The sequence below is a fragment of the Dendrobates tinctorius genome, unplaced genomic scaffold (assembly GCF_039654945.1).
Source record: "Dendrobates tinctorius isolate UK_male_01 unplaced genomic scaffold, ASM3965494v1 ptg000404l, whole genome shotgun sequence".
In the NCBI taxonomy this organism is placed as follows: domain Eukaryota; kingdom Metazoa; phylum Chordata; class Amphibia; order Anura; family Dendrobatidae; genus Dendrobates; species Dendrobates tinctorius.
In genome coordinates, this window is record NW_027362069.1 from 2,842,148 (window position 1) to 2,859,591 (window position 17,444).

The window sequence follows — 17,444 nt, forward strand, 5'->3', positions numbered from 1 at the left end:
TCTGTGATCCTATATAGGGAATGACCTTTAGTTAATCCCCTCACCTGGACCCGTAGAAGCGAGTAATCGCGAAACGGCCGTTGTCCGGCACCTCCCTCCCCTAGCATTCCACCACGTCCTGCATGTCCACACATCATACTGATGGAATTTATGTGAAATAAAGACGCACAGTTTTTCAGCTACATCGGTGAGTGCTGCATATTTCTTCTTTTTTCGCTTCACATTGAAATATTCATGTTTTTTCATGCAAGCACCTCCGTTTTTTGACTGAATTATATACCGCAATACTTCAGATAAATAGCTTCCTCTGGTAATGTGGTGATTTTGCACCCTAGTATGCCGTTCATCTGTTTGCTCTTTGCTGGGTACATATTGGGCTGTTATGAAAGAGTCACCGTAGGAGGAAGACACAAAAATAGAAGCTACGTCCAGAAAACCAGAGAAGTTGGCAACTATCAGATTGCAGACCCCTGAACCTATCAACACAACTAGCAGTAGCCGTGGGGGGTTCCTACGGTGCCCTAGACCCCTCGATCACAGCCGGAGAGCTAAATAGCCTAAAGACAGAAAAGGAAATCTAAACTGCCCCAGAGCAGACCCCAAAGTAAAAGGCAGCCCCCAACATATAATGACGGTGAAGCAAGATGAAAAAAACACTCACACAGATAGAAAGATAGGCTGAGCAAACGATGGGGCCCAAACTAACTAAACAGGACAGGAAAGGAAGGTTGCTGTCTGCAATCCGCCAAAACCCTATCAAAGACATAAGCCAACAGGCTGATATGGAAAAAGACCCTGAAGCAGCTAGGCTTCAAAAGCTATATCAGCACTCAGGTACTTTCTGAAGACAGAGCTAAAGGAATTCAGCTCACCCCAGCAGGGAATGGCAGAAATCCAGAAAAACAAAGCAAAACAAAGTCAAAGCCAAAATGCAAAAGGCAGAGCAGAAAACTTAGCTTTAGAGGAGCAGGAATTCAGACTGGTCTCCAAGGATCCCACAGAGAAATCACCCGCAGGGCAGAAGGGCGTCGGCGGCCATATATCCAGTCAGTCACTCCACTCAGCCAGTCATCATCACTAGGCTCAGGTGCTTGATAATCAGGCTCACAGTCCTGGACGTTCTCGCACGATCAGCGATAACCAGCGGGGGAGCGGGTCGTAGGTAAGTATCAGACACAGCGATATCGCTAGCAATATCGCTATAACGTCACAAGTTATAGCGATATTGCTAGCGATATCGCTTAGTGTGACAGTACCTTTAGTAGCAATGGACAATATATTAAGGAAGCAGAAAGACAGCGATCAGATAGCAGCACATAGAAAAACAAGCGCTGATCCCACAAATAACGAGAAGGAACAACTAAGATCTTCTCTGAGATTTCACAAAGAGAAGGGACGATTGTCTAAGAAATATCAGAGAAACTCTTCCCTGAATTTCCACACAAGCCGCATTGGCATTATATTCCTAAAGTCCACAAAGACGCAGCGCCCCCACCAGGTCACCCGATAGTGTGCGGGGTCGGATCAGTAACAGAATCTTTATCTACATTTATAGACCGGTGTCTGAGACCATTACTGAGAATAGCACCTGCTCACATCAAGGACACCGGAGATTTATTGTCATGTCGGACACTGTTCGCACCAGGGTGTCCGGCAGACAGCGGTAATACCCCATCCTACCACTTTGTTCTCAGCGGCGCTGGTTGTTCCTCTTATCTGGCTTGGATTGGGTTAACCAGGTTGTCATTCTGGCTGGGGTCTTAGCCACGCCCACTGGCTTTAAATTGTCCTGCGTGACTATGGGCGTCGCCGACTATAGCTCTTGCCTTGTGCTAAGCGATACCGGTCTGGAGTGGTGGTCTAAGGAGCATACGGTTGCTGGTGTAGTATATTCCATTGTTGCCATTTTGCCTCCCTGTGTTGTATTATTTGGTTGCCCTTGCACATTACTGTATTCCCCTGTGTGTACGCGGTGTGGTGCATTTCCGTTATCCCTGTCCATACTTATTTGTGGGGTCTGGTGTTTGGTCTCCTCACTGGGTGGAGGGTGGTGGGTTCAGCTTAGGGCTGGACAGGAGACAAGGACAGGGTGGAGGCCCAGGCAGGCACACCTTCAGTGTAAACCCTGGGTTGAGGGACAGACAGGGTTTCCCCTAGTCTGAGGGACACCGCAGGGGCCCCGGGGTTTTAGCCTAAAGTCACCTAGGCTTCCCATGACATTATAGTCGGCCCCCCCAAAAAAAAAAGGGGGTTATTTACCATGGATCCCATAGTCTCCATTACTAAGCAGCTGGAGGCTCTGTCCACACAGGTCACTGAACTGAGGGGGCGGTCCAGCAACAAGACCTGTCAGTTCCTGCTGTGCAAACTGAGACAGGAGCCAGGGCAGCTGAACCCAAGTTACCTCTCCCTGAACGATTTTCTGGTGATCGATGTAAGTTCATTGTATTTCGTGAATCCTGCAAATTGTATTTTCATATGCGTCCACTCTCCTCAGGAGATGAGGCTCAGCGTGTGGGCTTGGTAATTTCTTTGCTGAGTGGTGATCCACAAGCATGGGCCTTTTCACTACCTCCGGATTCACATGCATTTGAGTCCGTAGACCTTTTTTTTTCTGCTCTTGGTTTAATCTATAACGATCCAGACAGACTGGCGTTAGCAGAGTCTAAAATCCGCTCTCTGCTCCAGGGTGAGCGACTGGCGGAGGATTACTGCACTGAATTTCGTTGCTGGGCTGTGGACACTCAATGGAATGACCCTGCTCTAAGAAGTCAATTTTTGCATGGGGTTTCTGGAAGGGTTAAACAAGCCCTGCTAACGTATGAGACTCCCGCCTCTTTGGAGGCTGCTATGGTACTTGTTGTATGCATTGATCGCCACTTTCGTCAGAGGTCGCAGGAGACATTGCCTGTGGGGGGGGGGCAGTTTCTGGTGAGTTTGCTTCGGGTGAATCCGTGGAACCTATGCAGATCACTGGTATATCTCATACGCATAATAACAAACATAAATGTCCCTTGCCCAGAAAGCAAGGGGTCTGTTTTTTTTGTGGCAAAAAAGGACATTTTATTAATGCATGCCCCCTGGTACCTAAGAAGGACGCGTCGGCAGAAAAACTGCTAGACTCAGAGGGTTTGGAGGAGTCTAGTCTGAGCCTTTGCATATCCTCCGTGGTGGTCTCCCAGTGCATGCTCCCTGCCAAGGTAGTTATCGGGGGCCAAGAGCTGTCAATTACTGTATTTGTAGATAGTGGTTCAGCTGCTAATCTCATTGATGAAAAGTTTGCGCGTACAGCGGGATTTAAGGTGGAAGAGCTGCCTAATCCTATCCGGGTGGTTACCATCAATGCCTCCCCTCTCTCACAAGGGGAGATTAAAGAGTTTGTGGCTGATGTAAAACTCCACATTGGGGTCCTACACTCTGAGCGGGTAACATGTAAGGTGCTCAGTAATTTATCTGCTCAGGTAGTTCTGGGGTTTCCATGGTTGTCTATGCACAATCCGGTGATTGATTGGAAAACCCAGGACATAATTCAGTGGAGCAGATACTGCCAGGAGAGTTGTCTGGCCACGTGTATCTCCGCTGTGACTCCCAGCATCCCGGAGCCACTGCTGGACTTTGCTGATGTATTTTCTGAAAGAGGTTGTTCTGAGCTGCCACCGCACCGACCCTATGACTGTGCTATTAGATTAAAACCGGGGGCCAAGTTACCGAAAGCCAGGATGTTTAATATCTCAGGTCCTGAGAGGCAAGCGCTCAAGGAATACATTGCAGAGAGTCTAAGCAAAGGGCACATCAGGCCCTCATCATCTCCATTGGCGGCTGGGTTCTTCTTTATCAAGAAGAAAGATGGCGGATTACGTCCGTGTCTGGATTTCAGGGAACTCAACCAGATCACGGTTCGTGACCCATACCCGATGCCACTGATACCCAATTTGTTCAACCAGGTGTCTGGTGCCAAATGGTTTTCCAAGCTTGACCTCAGGGGGGCATACAATCTCATAAGTGTCCGTCAAGGGGATGAATGGAAGACGGCATTTAATACCCCTGAGGGTCATTTTGAGAGTTTGGTGATGCCATTTGGGTTGACGAGCGCGCCAGCAGTATTTCAACATTTCATAAATGATGTCTTTTCTCATCTCTTGGGGAAATTTGTTATTATATACCTTGATGACATTCTTATTTACTCACGCAACCGTGATGCACACATAGAGCATGTTAGGCAGGTATTGCAGTTACTCAGGGAAAACAAGCTCTATGCCAAGCTTGAGAAATGTGTATTTGTCGTCCAAGAATTACCTTTTTTGGGTTATGTAATTTCCGCCGCAGGGTTTAAAATGGACACCACTAAGGTGCAAGCGGTGCTGCAGTGGGAACGGCCTGATAATCTCAAGGTGCTTCAGCGATTCCTGGGCTTTTCAAACTATTATAGGAAATTTATTAAGAATTTTTCTATGATTGCTAAACCGCTCACCAACATGACTAAAAAAGGTACCAATTTTTCTGATTGGTCTGAGGCTGCTGTGTGCGCGCTTGAATTCCTGAAAAACAGTTTTGCTTCAGCTCCCATCCTGGTTCAGCCTGATGTCTCCCTACCATTTACCGTGGAGGTGGATGCATCAGAGGTTGGTGTGGGGGCGGTACTGTCTCAGGGTCAATCCTTGGGCGAATTGCATCCGTGTGCCTACTTCTCCAAGAAACTGTCGCCGGCCGAGCATAATTACGATATTGGTAACAGGGAATTGTTGGCCATCAAGTTGGCATTTGAGGAGTGGCGACACTTCTTGGAGGGGGCTGTCCATCAGATTACTGTTATAACAGACCATAAAAATCTGCTTTATTTAGAGTCTGCTAAACGCCTGTCCCCCAGACAGGCTCGCTGGGCGTTATTCTTCACCCGGTTCAATTTTTTTGTGACATACCGACCAGGTTCTAAGAATATTAAGGCGGACGCCTTGTCCAGATGTTTCCCGGGTGGAGAGCCACGTGAGGATCCAGTGCCTATCCTCCAAAAGGGTGTTGTGGTCTCGGCTCTCACGACAGAAGTTGAGGCAGAGATTGCTGAGGCTCAGGAGGAGGTACCGCCGGATCTGCCTCCTAATAAATCGTTTGTGCCACTACAACTACGCTTAAAGGTGTTAGGGGAACATCACGATACTGTCCTGGCGGGCCACCCAGGGGTTAAGGGCACTCTGGAACTTGTATCACGTCGTTTTTGGTGGCCCAAAATCCGGCAGGAAGTGGCCTCATATGTGTCAGCCTGTACCACGTGCGCACGGGCCAAGACACCACGTTCCCATCCTGCTGGCACATTGCATCCTCTCTGTGTGCCCAGTAAGCCATGGACTGATATTTCCATGGATTTCATTACTGATTTGCCCTCCTCGGCTGGGAACACGGTCATTCTGGTATTAGTTGATCGGTTCTCTAAAATGTCGCATTTCGTTGCTTTGCCATCTTTGCCCAATGCGAAGACCCTTGCTCAGGTATTTATTCGCGAGGTGGTCAGACTTCATGGTGTCCCATCTGACATTGTATCTGATAGAGGTACACAATTTGTGGCAAAATTTTGGAGAGCTTTTTGTTCACGCTTAGGGATTAAATTGTCTCATTCATCGGCTTTCCATCCGCAGTCGAATGGGCAGACTGAGCGTATGAACCAAAACCTAGAACAATACTTACGCTGTTTTGTGTCTGACAATCAGGAGGAGTGGTCGGCGTTTCTTCCTCTGGCTGAATTCACGATAAACAATCATTGTCAGGAATCGTCTGGGGAATCTCCCTTCTTTTGTGTTTATGGTCAACATCCCCAATTCTGTACCTTGCGCCAAGGGTGCTCGGCAGGCGTCCCTGAGGAGGACCAGTTGGGAGCACAATTGTCATCCGTTTGGAGGAGAGTAAAGCAGCGCTTGCTGAATGTAGGTTCTAGGTACAAACGTGTGGCTGACGGTAGACGTGTGCCAGGTCCGGACCTGTGTGTGAGTGATTGGGTGTGGTTGTCTACAAGGAACATCAAACTCAAAATACCATCGCTTAAGTTGGGTCCCAGGTTCATAGGTCCATTTAGGATCTCCGCAATTATCAACCCTGTGGCATTTCATTTGGAGTTACCTGCCGTATACAAGATACATAATGTGTTTCACAGGGCGTTACTTAAGAAGGCCGTGGGTGCGGTTGATGTTTCGCCCGTGCCACCACCTCCCGTCTTGGTGGATGGCACATTGGAGTTTGAGGTGTCCAAGGTGGTTGACTCTCGGGTAGTGCGTCGCACTCTACAGTACCTGGTCCACTGGTGTGGCTATGGTCCGGAGGAGAGGACTTGGGTGCCGGCTTCGGACATACATGCGGACCGACTGGTTACAATGTTTCATCACCGCCATCCGGACAAGCCGGGTCCTCGACATTGTGAGGTTCCTGGGGTCCCTCGTAGAAGGCGGGGTACTGTCATGTCGGACACTGTTCGCACCAGGGTGTCCGGCAGACAGCGGTAATACCCCATCCTACCACTTTGTTCTCAGCGGCGCTGGTTGTTCCTCTGATCCGGCTTGGATTGGGTTAACCACGTTGTCATTCTGGCTGAGGTCTTAGCCACGCCCACTGTCTTTAAATTGTCCTGCGTGACTATGGGCGTCGCCGACTATAGCTCTTGCCTTGTGCTAAGCGATACTGGTCTGGAGTGGTGGTCTAAGGAGCATACGGTTGCTGGTGTAGTATATTCCATTGTTGCCATTTTGCCTCCCTGTGTTGTATTATTTGGTTGCCCTTGCACATTACTGTATTCCCCTGTGTGTACGCGGTGTGGTGCTTTTCCGTTATCCCTGTCCATACTTATTTGTGGGGTCTGGTGTTTGGTCTCCTCTCTGGGTGGAGGGTGGTGGGTTCAGCTTAGGGCTGGACAGGAGACAAGGACAGGGTGGAGGCCCAGGCAGGCACACCTTCAGTGTAAACCCTGGGTTGAGGGACAGACAGGGTTTCCCCTAGTCTGAGGGACACCGCAGGGGCCCCGGGGTTTTAGCCTAAAGTCACCTAGGCTTCCCATGACATTTATAGAGAATTGTGTCCGATATAGATTGGCAGGAGGGTTATAAATTGGCTTTGATCGACGTCGGGAGCTTGTACGCACGAATTCCACAAATCACAGGACTGGAAGCAATAAAAAATCTATGGAAAAAACTGCTGAAACAGATGACTATATTGGATTCATCCTGGAAAGCCTGAATGTTATATTGTCCCATAAGGCCTTCTCTTTTGGGGGCAGCTGGTCCACCCAGATGACGGGGACAGCGATGGGGGCGCCAGATGCTGGAGTTTCACTAATTTGTTCTTGCCAGACTTTGAAAATAAATATATTTATAGTGTAAAACCCCCACCTGACACCTCCGTGTGGACCACCGGTACGTGGATGATGTGTTTCTGGTGTGGGCTGGGACAGAAAGGGGTACAGAAAGGGGTTAATGATTTCATTAAATATATGAACGAGGAGAATAAGGTTAATATGAGATTTATTCACAATTTGGATGGAATAACTTTTTTCTCAGATGTGAATAATAAAATAGTGGATGGTAGAATAATAACCAGCACCTATAAAAACCTGCAGCCACCAATATGTCCCTCCATTCTAATAATGCGCACCTGGAACATACTAACAGAGGCCGACCATACAGCCGGTATCTGAGGCTGAGAGCAATGAATAGTAGAGAAGAAGGTTTCATACAACAAGCGAATGACCTGACAGACGACTTATTACACAGAGGTTATCCGCCAACATTATTACACTGTGCTAGAGCTATGGAGGAACCCATGTGGGTCTAGTTACAAGATCCAGGAGGAAGAGCAGAAAGAAGGACGAGATAATAAAAGGTTTATTGTTACTTTTACACCTAATCCCAATATGAATGTAATAAAATCAGCGATAAACAGGAATTGGCATTTGTGAGGAGATAAAGATTTAGCCGTAGCAGCAAAGAACAACCCTCGATTGCTTCTAGAAGAAGCGGTGACTTAGATGACTTATCGCTACAGGAAAGATTCCAGGAGAAGAACAATAAAGTCACCTGGTTACATGGAAGACGTCCAAGAGGCCATTTCCATTGTGGGGATCGCTCCTTCTGTCATCTCCATCTTACAGGAGAAATCTGAGGATCAGGGCGATGACGGTAGATAAACTAATCACAGGCCGCACAGAGCAAGTGCTTTATGTCATATACTGCCCAGGATGATTATTATATTGCCCCGACTATTAGACCGCGGCACATCAGGCTCAGAGAACATTTCCATTCAGTTACACAGGAGAAGGATCTGTGACATTAATGATATAAGAGAGGTCCATAATGCGGACCCCAATGTGCTGAGATCTGCAGGAATTGAGCCCGCTGATTATCCTGTACAAGGCGGTGACCAGAATAGATTACTACTAACAAGAGAAGCAGCATGGATTGTGGATTGCGATGCACAAGTTCCCCTTGGCCTCAGTGATACATTGAATATGTCTGTGTGGCTATGATCTATGTTATATTTCTTTACATTTTTTATATTAATCATCTCACTGTACTCACTTTAAATGTTTTGCACTTCTCAGTTAACCATTCCCTAACCCTTGTTAAAAGGAAGTAGTGTAACCCCCTGACAAGCATGGACCGGTAGAAGCGCTAAGCAAGTGCGAAACGGCCATAGTCCGTCAGGCTCTCTCATCTGTATAGCTCCCTGCTACTTGCACACCGCACTCTAATATGGTTTGATGTCACGTTTCACCATGGAATAAAATTGCAAGAAGGATCTGGGTGACAATTCTTTCAATTCCTTATGATTACTCTTACATTTATACACAATGGTGACGAATGGAAGACCGCATTATATTGTAGATTGTAAGCTCTCATGAGCAGGGGCGTCTTATTTTGCTTTAATTATTGTATTGTTAACGTTGTTACTTATGACTTGTGTTTTGAAACTGTTAAACTGTAAAGCGCTGCGGAATATATTGGCGCTATATAAATAAAGATTATTATTATTATTAAACCGGAGGGGCATAGTGAAAATTTGGTGATGCCATTCAGATTAAACAATGCTCCGGCAGTCTTTAAAAATGTCATTTTTTTCTCCCCGATGGGTAGATTTGCGGTAGTTTACCTGGATGATATATTGAGTTACTCACGTCCTCTGCAGGAGCATCATGAGCATGTCAGACAGCTGGAGTGGGAAAAGCATTACCCAGCAATCCCTTTTTGACATTTTGAAGACTTCCATAATTGAAAAATGTCCTAGCACCAAGAAACATAAAAGAGAAGAAGGAAGATTTGCTAAAAGTCGCCTGTCTCCCGAATAAACTCATTACATGCAATCTGAAAACTTGCCTCTGTTGTGGCTCGATCTGCCATGGTCTCTCTGAATTCACCCTTATTTCTACTGGTGAAATTTTCCCGACCAAAACTCCCATGTCATGTTCCACCAGTTATGTCACACACGTGATTATATGCTCATACCAGAAATTATATGTGGGAAGGACGACCCAACCCCTCCACAAAAGGCTGAACTCACACCGCTCCAATACTCCATAGGGTTTTCTCCAACATGGGCTTTCACGTCACTGAACCATCAAACACAAGAAAGATTCCACACAACTGAGAATATTCCCCACAGAGGAGATTCCCCCACAGGGTCAGAATCGCATTGGACAACTACATCGGGAAGAAATCTTCTGGATTTATAAACTAAGCCCCCTTACTCCAAATGGCCTCAGTGAGATCACAGATGTTACAGAGCCTCCTGCTGCACCAGCCTGGGATAAGTCAGATCATCGCCGGATCCCCGAACACCTCCTGTGACCCGGCTCCACCAGCGCTGCCGATCCCCCCCCCGGGTTTACTGAATTCAGACTGTGGGACAGACCCCCATTAGACACATTAACTTTTTCCCTATTTTCCTTCTGAATATTTGGGGTGCGTCTTATGGCCCGGTGCGGCTTATAGTCCGAAGACACAGTATATCTTTATTCATTCTTTTAGGTGACCTCACTTCATTCATAGGCTCTTTATAATATAATTATTATATGTAAGTGTGTTCTGTTTTCTCATGATCTATAATTTATCTTTGTGTGACGGACTTTCTCATGAACTTTGACATTTTGTGCTTTGTTGGTTTTTTTTCATTCCAAGGATATACTGATAGGGAATTTAGATTGTGAGCCCCATCGGGGACAGCGATGATAATGTGTGCAACCTGTAAAGCGCGGCGGAATATGTTGGCGCTATATAAATAAAAAGATTATTATTATTAATATTATAAAGACTGCATATAAAACGTTCCAGGCTTGACATGTTTATCCGCTCTCAGGTTTCGTCCTGAGGAAGACGTCCTGCGTGACTGTGAAACGCGTTGACTTTGAAAACCTATTTGAATAAACGTTCTTAGTGAAAATCTCCATCTCCGATCGTCTCCATCAGCAGCGCAGGTACAGACACATTATACCCGGATCAGCTCTTCTGCTCGGTCTTTGGCCCCGGGTCCTGCAGCAGCTGGTTTATGCATTGAGCATGGTGTAAAGGCGCCACTCCATCAGGTGAGTGTAATACTCCCCTACTCTCAATATATCTGGTTATCAGGTGAGACCCCATTTTTCGCTTGTTTGTTCCTCAGTATCTCGACTACAAGAAATCTCTGTAACACTTTCAGGTTACTTGGATAAAACCAATGAAGGGACTGCTAGGACCGTAACGGGTCCATCTGAGACCCCAATGCAGAAGACAAATGTCCTGAGAACTGGACCTGCTGGACCACAAATTGTCATTTCTCCAGGTTACCAAATACATAGTTGTCACGTAGAACCTGGAGAACCTGTCTGACATGCTCAGCATGCTCCTCCAGAGGACGCGAGTAACTCACTATATCATCCAGGAAAATTACCACAAATCTACCAATCAGTGAGAAAAAATATAATTACTGACATTGTCACAGACTGCCGGAGCATTGGTTACCCCAAATGGCAGCATCAGGTTGGGTTTTCTTACAGCGAATATTGGATTTATGTTGGGGCCCCCTGTCCCTGACAGCCGGTGTCGTTTCCCCTACAGAGGCTAATCCACAAGGGCCCTGAGGTGCGAGACTCGGGCGAGTTTCTCCCAAGTGTGACCCCGACCTCAGCCGGACTCTGGAAGGGGGAAATAACCGAGATTTGGGCATTTTAGCTCCTGGTGTGGAGTGGATAGCACAATCATATGCCGCCATATAGTAGACGGCCGGTAACTGGTGATAATTCCCTCCTGTGTGGGGTCTATTTCCCTCCAGAGAAATCACACGTTACATTCCACACATAACACTGTGTAGAGAAGGCGGCGCGGGGTAATTGTGCCAGTAGTGAGGGGCGAATAATGGCGGGAATGTCACTGACTGAGGAGAAGGCTCCATGGAGCGTCTCCACTCCGGAAATCATGTGACCCCTGACTCCTCCCCTACTGTGACCTCATCACAGGTCCTGTGCACAGAGCAGCCATATATGTGGAGTGCGGCTCTGCAGGTTAGTGATGGGCAGTCCGGCTCTTCTGGCTCCTTTCCCCACTTTTCTCCCTCCTGTCCCTTCACTATAAAGCCTGGGCCTCTTTATACAGCTGTACAGGGGTCTAGTGAAGGCTTTTTAGCCCTTTCCTCAGACTGTAGCTCCTGGGCACAGACCCTCACTCCTGTCCCTTCACTATAAAGCCTGGGCCTCATTATACAGCTGTACAGGGGTCTAGTGAAGGCTTTTTAGCCCTTTCCTCAGACTGTAGCTCCTGGGAACAGACCCTCACTCCTGTCCCTTCACATAAAGCCTGGGCCTCATTATACAGCTGTACAGGGGTCTAGTGAAGGCTTTTTAGCCCTTTCCTCAGACTGTAGCTCCTGGGAACAGGCCCTCACTCCTGTCCCTTCACTATAAAGCCTGGGCCTCATTATACAGCTGTACAGGGGTCTAGTGAAGGCTTTTTAGCCCTTTCCTCAGACTGTAGCTCCTGGGAACAGACCCTCACTCCTGTCCCTTCACATAAAGCCTGGGCCTCATTATACAGCTGTACAGGGGTCTAGTGAAGGCTTTTTAGCCCTTTCCTCAGTCTGTAGCTCCTAGGAACAGGCCCTCACTCCTGTCCTTTCAGTATAAAGCCTGGGCCTCATTATACAGCTGTACAGGGGTCTAGTGAAAGCTTTTTAGCCCTTTCCTCAGACTGTAGCTCCTGGGAACAGACCCTCACTCCTGTCCCTTCAATATAAAGCCTGGGCCTCATTATACAGCTGTACAGGGGTCTAGTGAAGGCTTTTTAGCCCTTTCCTCAGACTGTAGCTCCCGGGCACAGGCCCTCACTCCTGTCCCTTCACTATAAAGCCTGGGCCTCATTATACAGCTGTACAGGGGTCTAGTGAAAGCTTTTTAGCCCTTTCCTCAGACTGTAGCTCCTGGGAACAGGCCCTCACTCCTGTCCCTTCAATATAAAGCCTGGGCCTCATTATACAGCTGTACAGGGGTCTAGTGAAGGCTTTTTAGCCCTTTCCTCAGACTGTAGCTCCCGGGCACAGGCCCTCACTCCTGTCCCTTCACTATAAAGCCTGGGCCTCATTATACAGCTGTACAGAGGTCTAGTGAAGGCTTTTTAGCCCTTTCCTCAGACTGTAGCTCCTGGGCACAGGCCCTCACTCCTGTCCCTTCACTATAAAGCCTGGGCCTCATTATACAGCTGTACAGGGGTCTAGTGAAGGCTTTTTAGCCCGTTCCTCAGACTGTAGCTCCTGGGCACAGGCCCTCACTCCTGTCCCTTCACTATAAAGCCTGGGCCTCATTATACAGCTGTACAGGGGTGTAGTGAAGGCTTTTTAGCCCTTTCCTCAGACTGTAGCTCCTGGGCACAGGCCCTCACTCCTGTCCCTTCACTATAAAGCCTGGGCCTCATTATACAGCTGTACAGGGGTCTAGTGAAGGCTTTTTAGCCCTTTCCTCAGTCTGTAGCTCCTGGGCACAGGCCCTCACTCCTGTCCCCTCACTATAAAGCCTGGGCCTCATTATACAGCTGTACAGGGGTCTAGTGAAGGCTTTTTAGCCCTTTCCTCAGACTGTAGCTCCTGGGCACAGGCCCTCACTCCTGTCCCTTCACTATAAAGCCTGGACCTCATTATACAGCTGTACAGGGGTCTAGTGAAGGCTTTTTAGCCCATTCCTCAGACTGTAGCTCCTGGGCACAGGCCCTCACTCCTGTCCCTTCACTATAAAGCCCGGGCCTCATTATACAGCTGTACAAGGGTCTAGTGAAGGCTTTTTAGCCCTTTCCTCAGACTGTAGCTCCTGGGATCAGGCCCTCACTCCGGTCCCTTCACTATAAAGCCTGGGCCTCATTATACAGCTGTACAGGGGTCTAGTGAAGGCTTTTTAGCCCATTCCTCAGACTGTAGCTCCTGGGCACAGGCCCTCACTCCTGTCCCTTCACTATAAAGCCCGGGCCTCATTATACAGCTGTACAAGGGTCTAGTGAAGGCTTTTTAGCCCTTTCCTCAGACTGTAGCTCCTGGGATCAGGCCCTCACTCCTGTCCCTTCACTATAAAGCCTGGGCCTCATTATACAGCTGTACAGGGGTCTAGTGAAGGCTTTTTAGCCCTTTCCTCACTGTAGCTCCTGGGAACAGGCCCTCACTCCTGTCCCTTCACTATAAAGCCTGGGCCTCATTATACAGCTGTACAGGGGTCTAGTGAAGGCTTTTTAGCCCTTTCCTCAGTCTGTAGCTCCTGGGAACAGGCCCTCACTCCTGTCCCCTCACTATAAAGCCTGGGCCTCATTATACTGCTGTACAGGGGTCTAGTGAAGGCTTTTTAGCCCTTTCCTCAGACTGTAGCTCCTGGGAACAGGCCCTCACTCCTGTCCCTTCACTATAAAGCCTGGACCTCATTATACAGCTGTACAGGGGTCTAGTGAAGGCTTTTTAGCCCGTTCCTCAGACTGTAGCTCCTGGGCACAGGCCCTCACTCCTGTCCCTTCACTATAAAGCCCGGGCCTCATTATACAGCTGTACAGGGGTCTAGTGAAGGCTTTTTAGCCCTTTCCTCAGACTGTAGCTCCTGGGATCAGGCACTCACTCCTGTCCCCTCACTATAAAGCCTGGGCCTCATTATACAGCTGTACAGGGGTCTAGTGAAGGCTTTTTAGCTCTTTCCTCAGACTGTAGCTCCTGGGATCAGGCCCTCACTCCTGTCCCCTCACTATAAAGCCTGGGCCTCATTATACAGCTGTACAGGGGTCTAGTGAAGGCCTTTTAGCCCTTTCCTCAGTCTGTAGCTCCTGGGAACAGGCCCTCACTCCTGTCCCCTCACTATAAAGCCTGGGCCTCATTATACTGCTGTACAGGGGTCTAGTGAAGGCTTTTTAGCCCTTTCCTCAGACTGTAGCTCCTGGGAACAGGCCCTCACTCCTGTCCCTTCACTATAAAGCCTGGGCCTCATTATACAGCTGTACAGGGGTCTAGTGAAGGCTTTTTAGCCCTTTCCTCAGTCTGTAGCTCCTGGGCACAGGCCCTCACTCCTGTCCCTTCACTATAAAGCCTGGGCCTCATTATACAGCTGTACAGGGGTCTAGTGAAGGCTTTTTAGCCCTTTCCTCAGTCTGTAGATCCTAGGAACAGGCCCTCACTCCTGTCCCTTCAGTATAAAGCCTGGGCCTCATTATACAGCTGTACAGGGGTCTAGTGAAGGCTTTTTAGCCCTTTCCTCAGACTGTAGCTCCTGGGTACAGGCCCTCACTCCTGTCCCTTCACTATAAAGCCTGGGCCTCATTATACAGCTGTACAGGGGTCTAGTGAAGGTTTTTTAGCCCTTTCCTCAGTCTGTAACTCATGGGAACAGGCCCTCACTCCTGTCCCTTCACTATAAAGCCTGAGCCTCATTATACAGCTGTACAGGGGTCTAGTGAAGGCTTTTTAGCCCTTTCCTCAGTCTGTAGCTCCTGGGAACAGGCCCTCACTCCTGTCCCTTCACTATAAAGCCTGGGCCTCATTATACAGCAGTACAGGGGTCTAGTGAAGGCTTTTTAGCCCTTTCCTCAGACTGTAGCTCCTGGGCACAGGCCCTCACTCCTGTCCCCTCACTATAAAGCCTGGGCCTCATTATACAGCTGTACAGGGGTCTAGTGAAGGGTTTTTAGCCCTTTCCTCAGACTGTAGCTCCTGGTCACCATGTGATCTCACCATAACCCTAACAAGCTAATTATGGTGTGAAATCTTGATCATAATTATCTCAGTACACAAATCTCCAAGGGTGCCCAAAGTTTTGCATCGCCCCTTTTTCCTTTTTACAATTATGAAATTGTAAAAAAGTCTATATATTTATTTTTTATTATTATTTTTGCCTAAAATACAAAGGCCATGTGTCATCTTAGAGGTTCGGCCTTTTAGAGATCATTTCATCTTCATCTTACTACTGCTCACAATAACGGTCATTTTGACCAGGGGCGCCCACACTTTTACATGCCGCTGTCAATGCTTCATCCCGCTGGTGCTCAATATTTAATAGGGTCTTACTATTAAACTTAATGAAAAGTTCGGTGAATTTCTTTGAGCTGTTATTACTAGAGATGAGCGAATATCGTCGGAGAAGTTGTTATTGGCTAATATCACTTACCGAATAGCTGCATCGGGACCCCAGATCCCTGGAGCGCTCCCGATAATCAGCTGCACGTGTCGCCCTCCATGCAGGTGCTGTGACTATCACACAGCGCGACACACGCAGCTGATTATCGGGAGCGCTCCAGCACACTGAGTCCTGCACACACTGAGGCCCCTGATCATGTGACCCCTGACTCCTCCCCTCCTGTGACCTCATCACAGGTCCTGTGCACAGAGCAGTCATATATGTGGCAGACACTCCTGGATCTTCTGCTTTCTGGGCCGGTTCCTCCTGTGAGTCCTATTAACCCTTTCGCTCCCTGTATTCTCATTTCTGACAGGACAATATCTGAATTCGGACAATGTGACAGGAATTTAAGCAATGTGGAAGGAAAAAATGACAGTTTTACTTTTTTCCTCACAAAAATGTGACTTTAGCTCCAAAATTGGCAGCGTAACAAATCCTTATTCCCCCACTGTAGTTTGTAGACTCCATATACAGATCCCTTAAGTGCGAAAAGAGCTGAATTCCCCACTTAAGTTATTGCATTTTGGAAATTGCCCCCACTGGGAATTTATCTCCAGGTAAAGGCACAATTGTGTCTCCATGGGGGTTGTGCTCACAGCCCACCATCGTGTGACCCTCCAAAGAAATGCCACCCCACACCATTACTGACCACTGCCAAACCGGTCATGCTGAAGGATGTTGCAGACAGCAGATCGCTCTCCACGGCGTCTCCAGACTCTGTCACGTCTGTCACATGTGCTCAGTGTGAACCTGCTTCCATCTGTGAAGAGCACAGGGCGCCAGTGGTGAATTTGCCAATCCTGGTGTTCTGTGGCAAATGCCAAGCGTCCTGTACGGTGTTGGGCTGTGAGCACAACCCCCATCTGTGGACGTCGGGCCCTCAGACCATCCTCATGGAGTCAGTTTCTAACTGTTTGTGCAGATGCATGCACATTTGTGGCCTGCTGAAGATCATTTTGCAGGGCTCTGGCAGTGCTCCTCCTGTTCCTCCTTGCAGAAAGTTGGAGGTAGTGGTCCTGCTGCTGGGTTGTCACCCTTATACGGCCCCCTCCACATCTCCTAGTGTACTGGCCTGTCTCCTGGTAGCGCCTCCAGCCTCTGGACACTACGCTGACAGACACAGCAAACCTTCTTGCCACAGCTCGCATTGATGTGCCATCCTGGATGAGCTGCACTACCTGAGCCACTTGTGTGGGTTGTAGAGTCCGTCTCATGCTACCACGAGTGTGAAAGCACAACCAACATTCGAAAGTGACCAAAACATCAGCCAGAAGCATTGGTACTGAGATGTGGTCTGTGGTCCCCACCTGCAGAACCACTCCTTTATTGAGGGTGTCTTGACAATTGCCAATAATTTCCATCTGTTGTCTATTCCATTTGCACAACAGCATGTGACATTGATTGTCGATCAGTGTTGCTTCCTAAGTGGACAGTTTGATTTCACAGAAGTTTGATTTACTTGGAGTTATATTCTGTTGTTTAAGTGTTTCCTTTATTTTTTTGAACAGTGTATATAGATAGATTTTTTTTTCTTTACGTTGGAGGGTCCAATTCCAGCTATTGCTGTGTGATCTGTGATTTCTATCTACTCCACTGTGTACAGGATAATAGAGTATAATAAAGTAGTTATGGACGAGACGTAACTAACATTGTGCAGTGACTCTGCTTTCCATATAGTGATGGATATTTCTTGTTGCTGAAACTGTGATTTTTTTTCCCCTTTAAACCTTTTTTAAACCCCTCTGATCAGTGCGATCATACAACATACAAGCCTCTGATGGCTCCGGTGATGCCCTGTACTACTGTAGTGCCG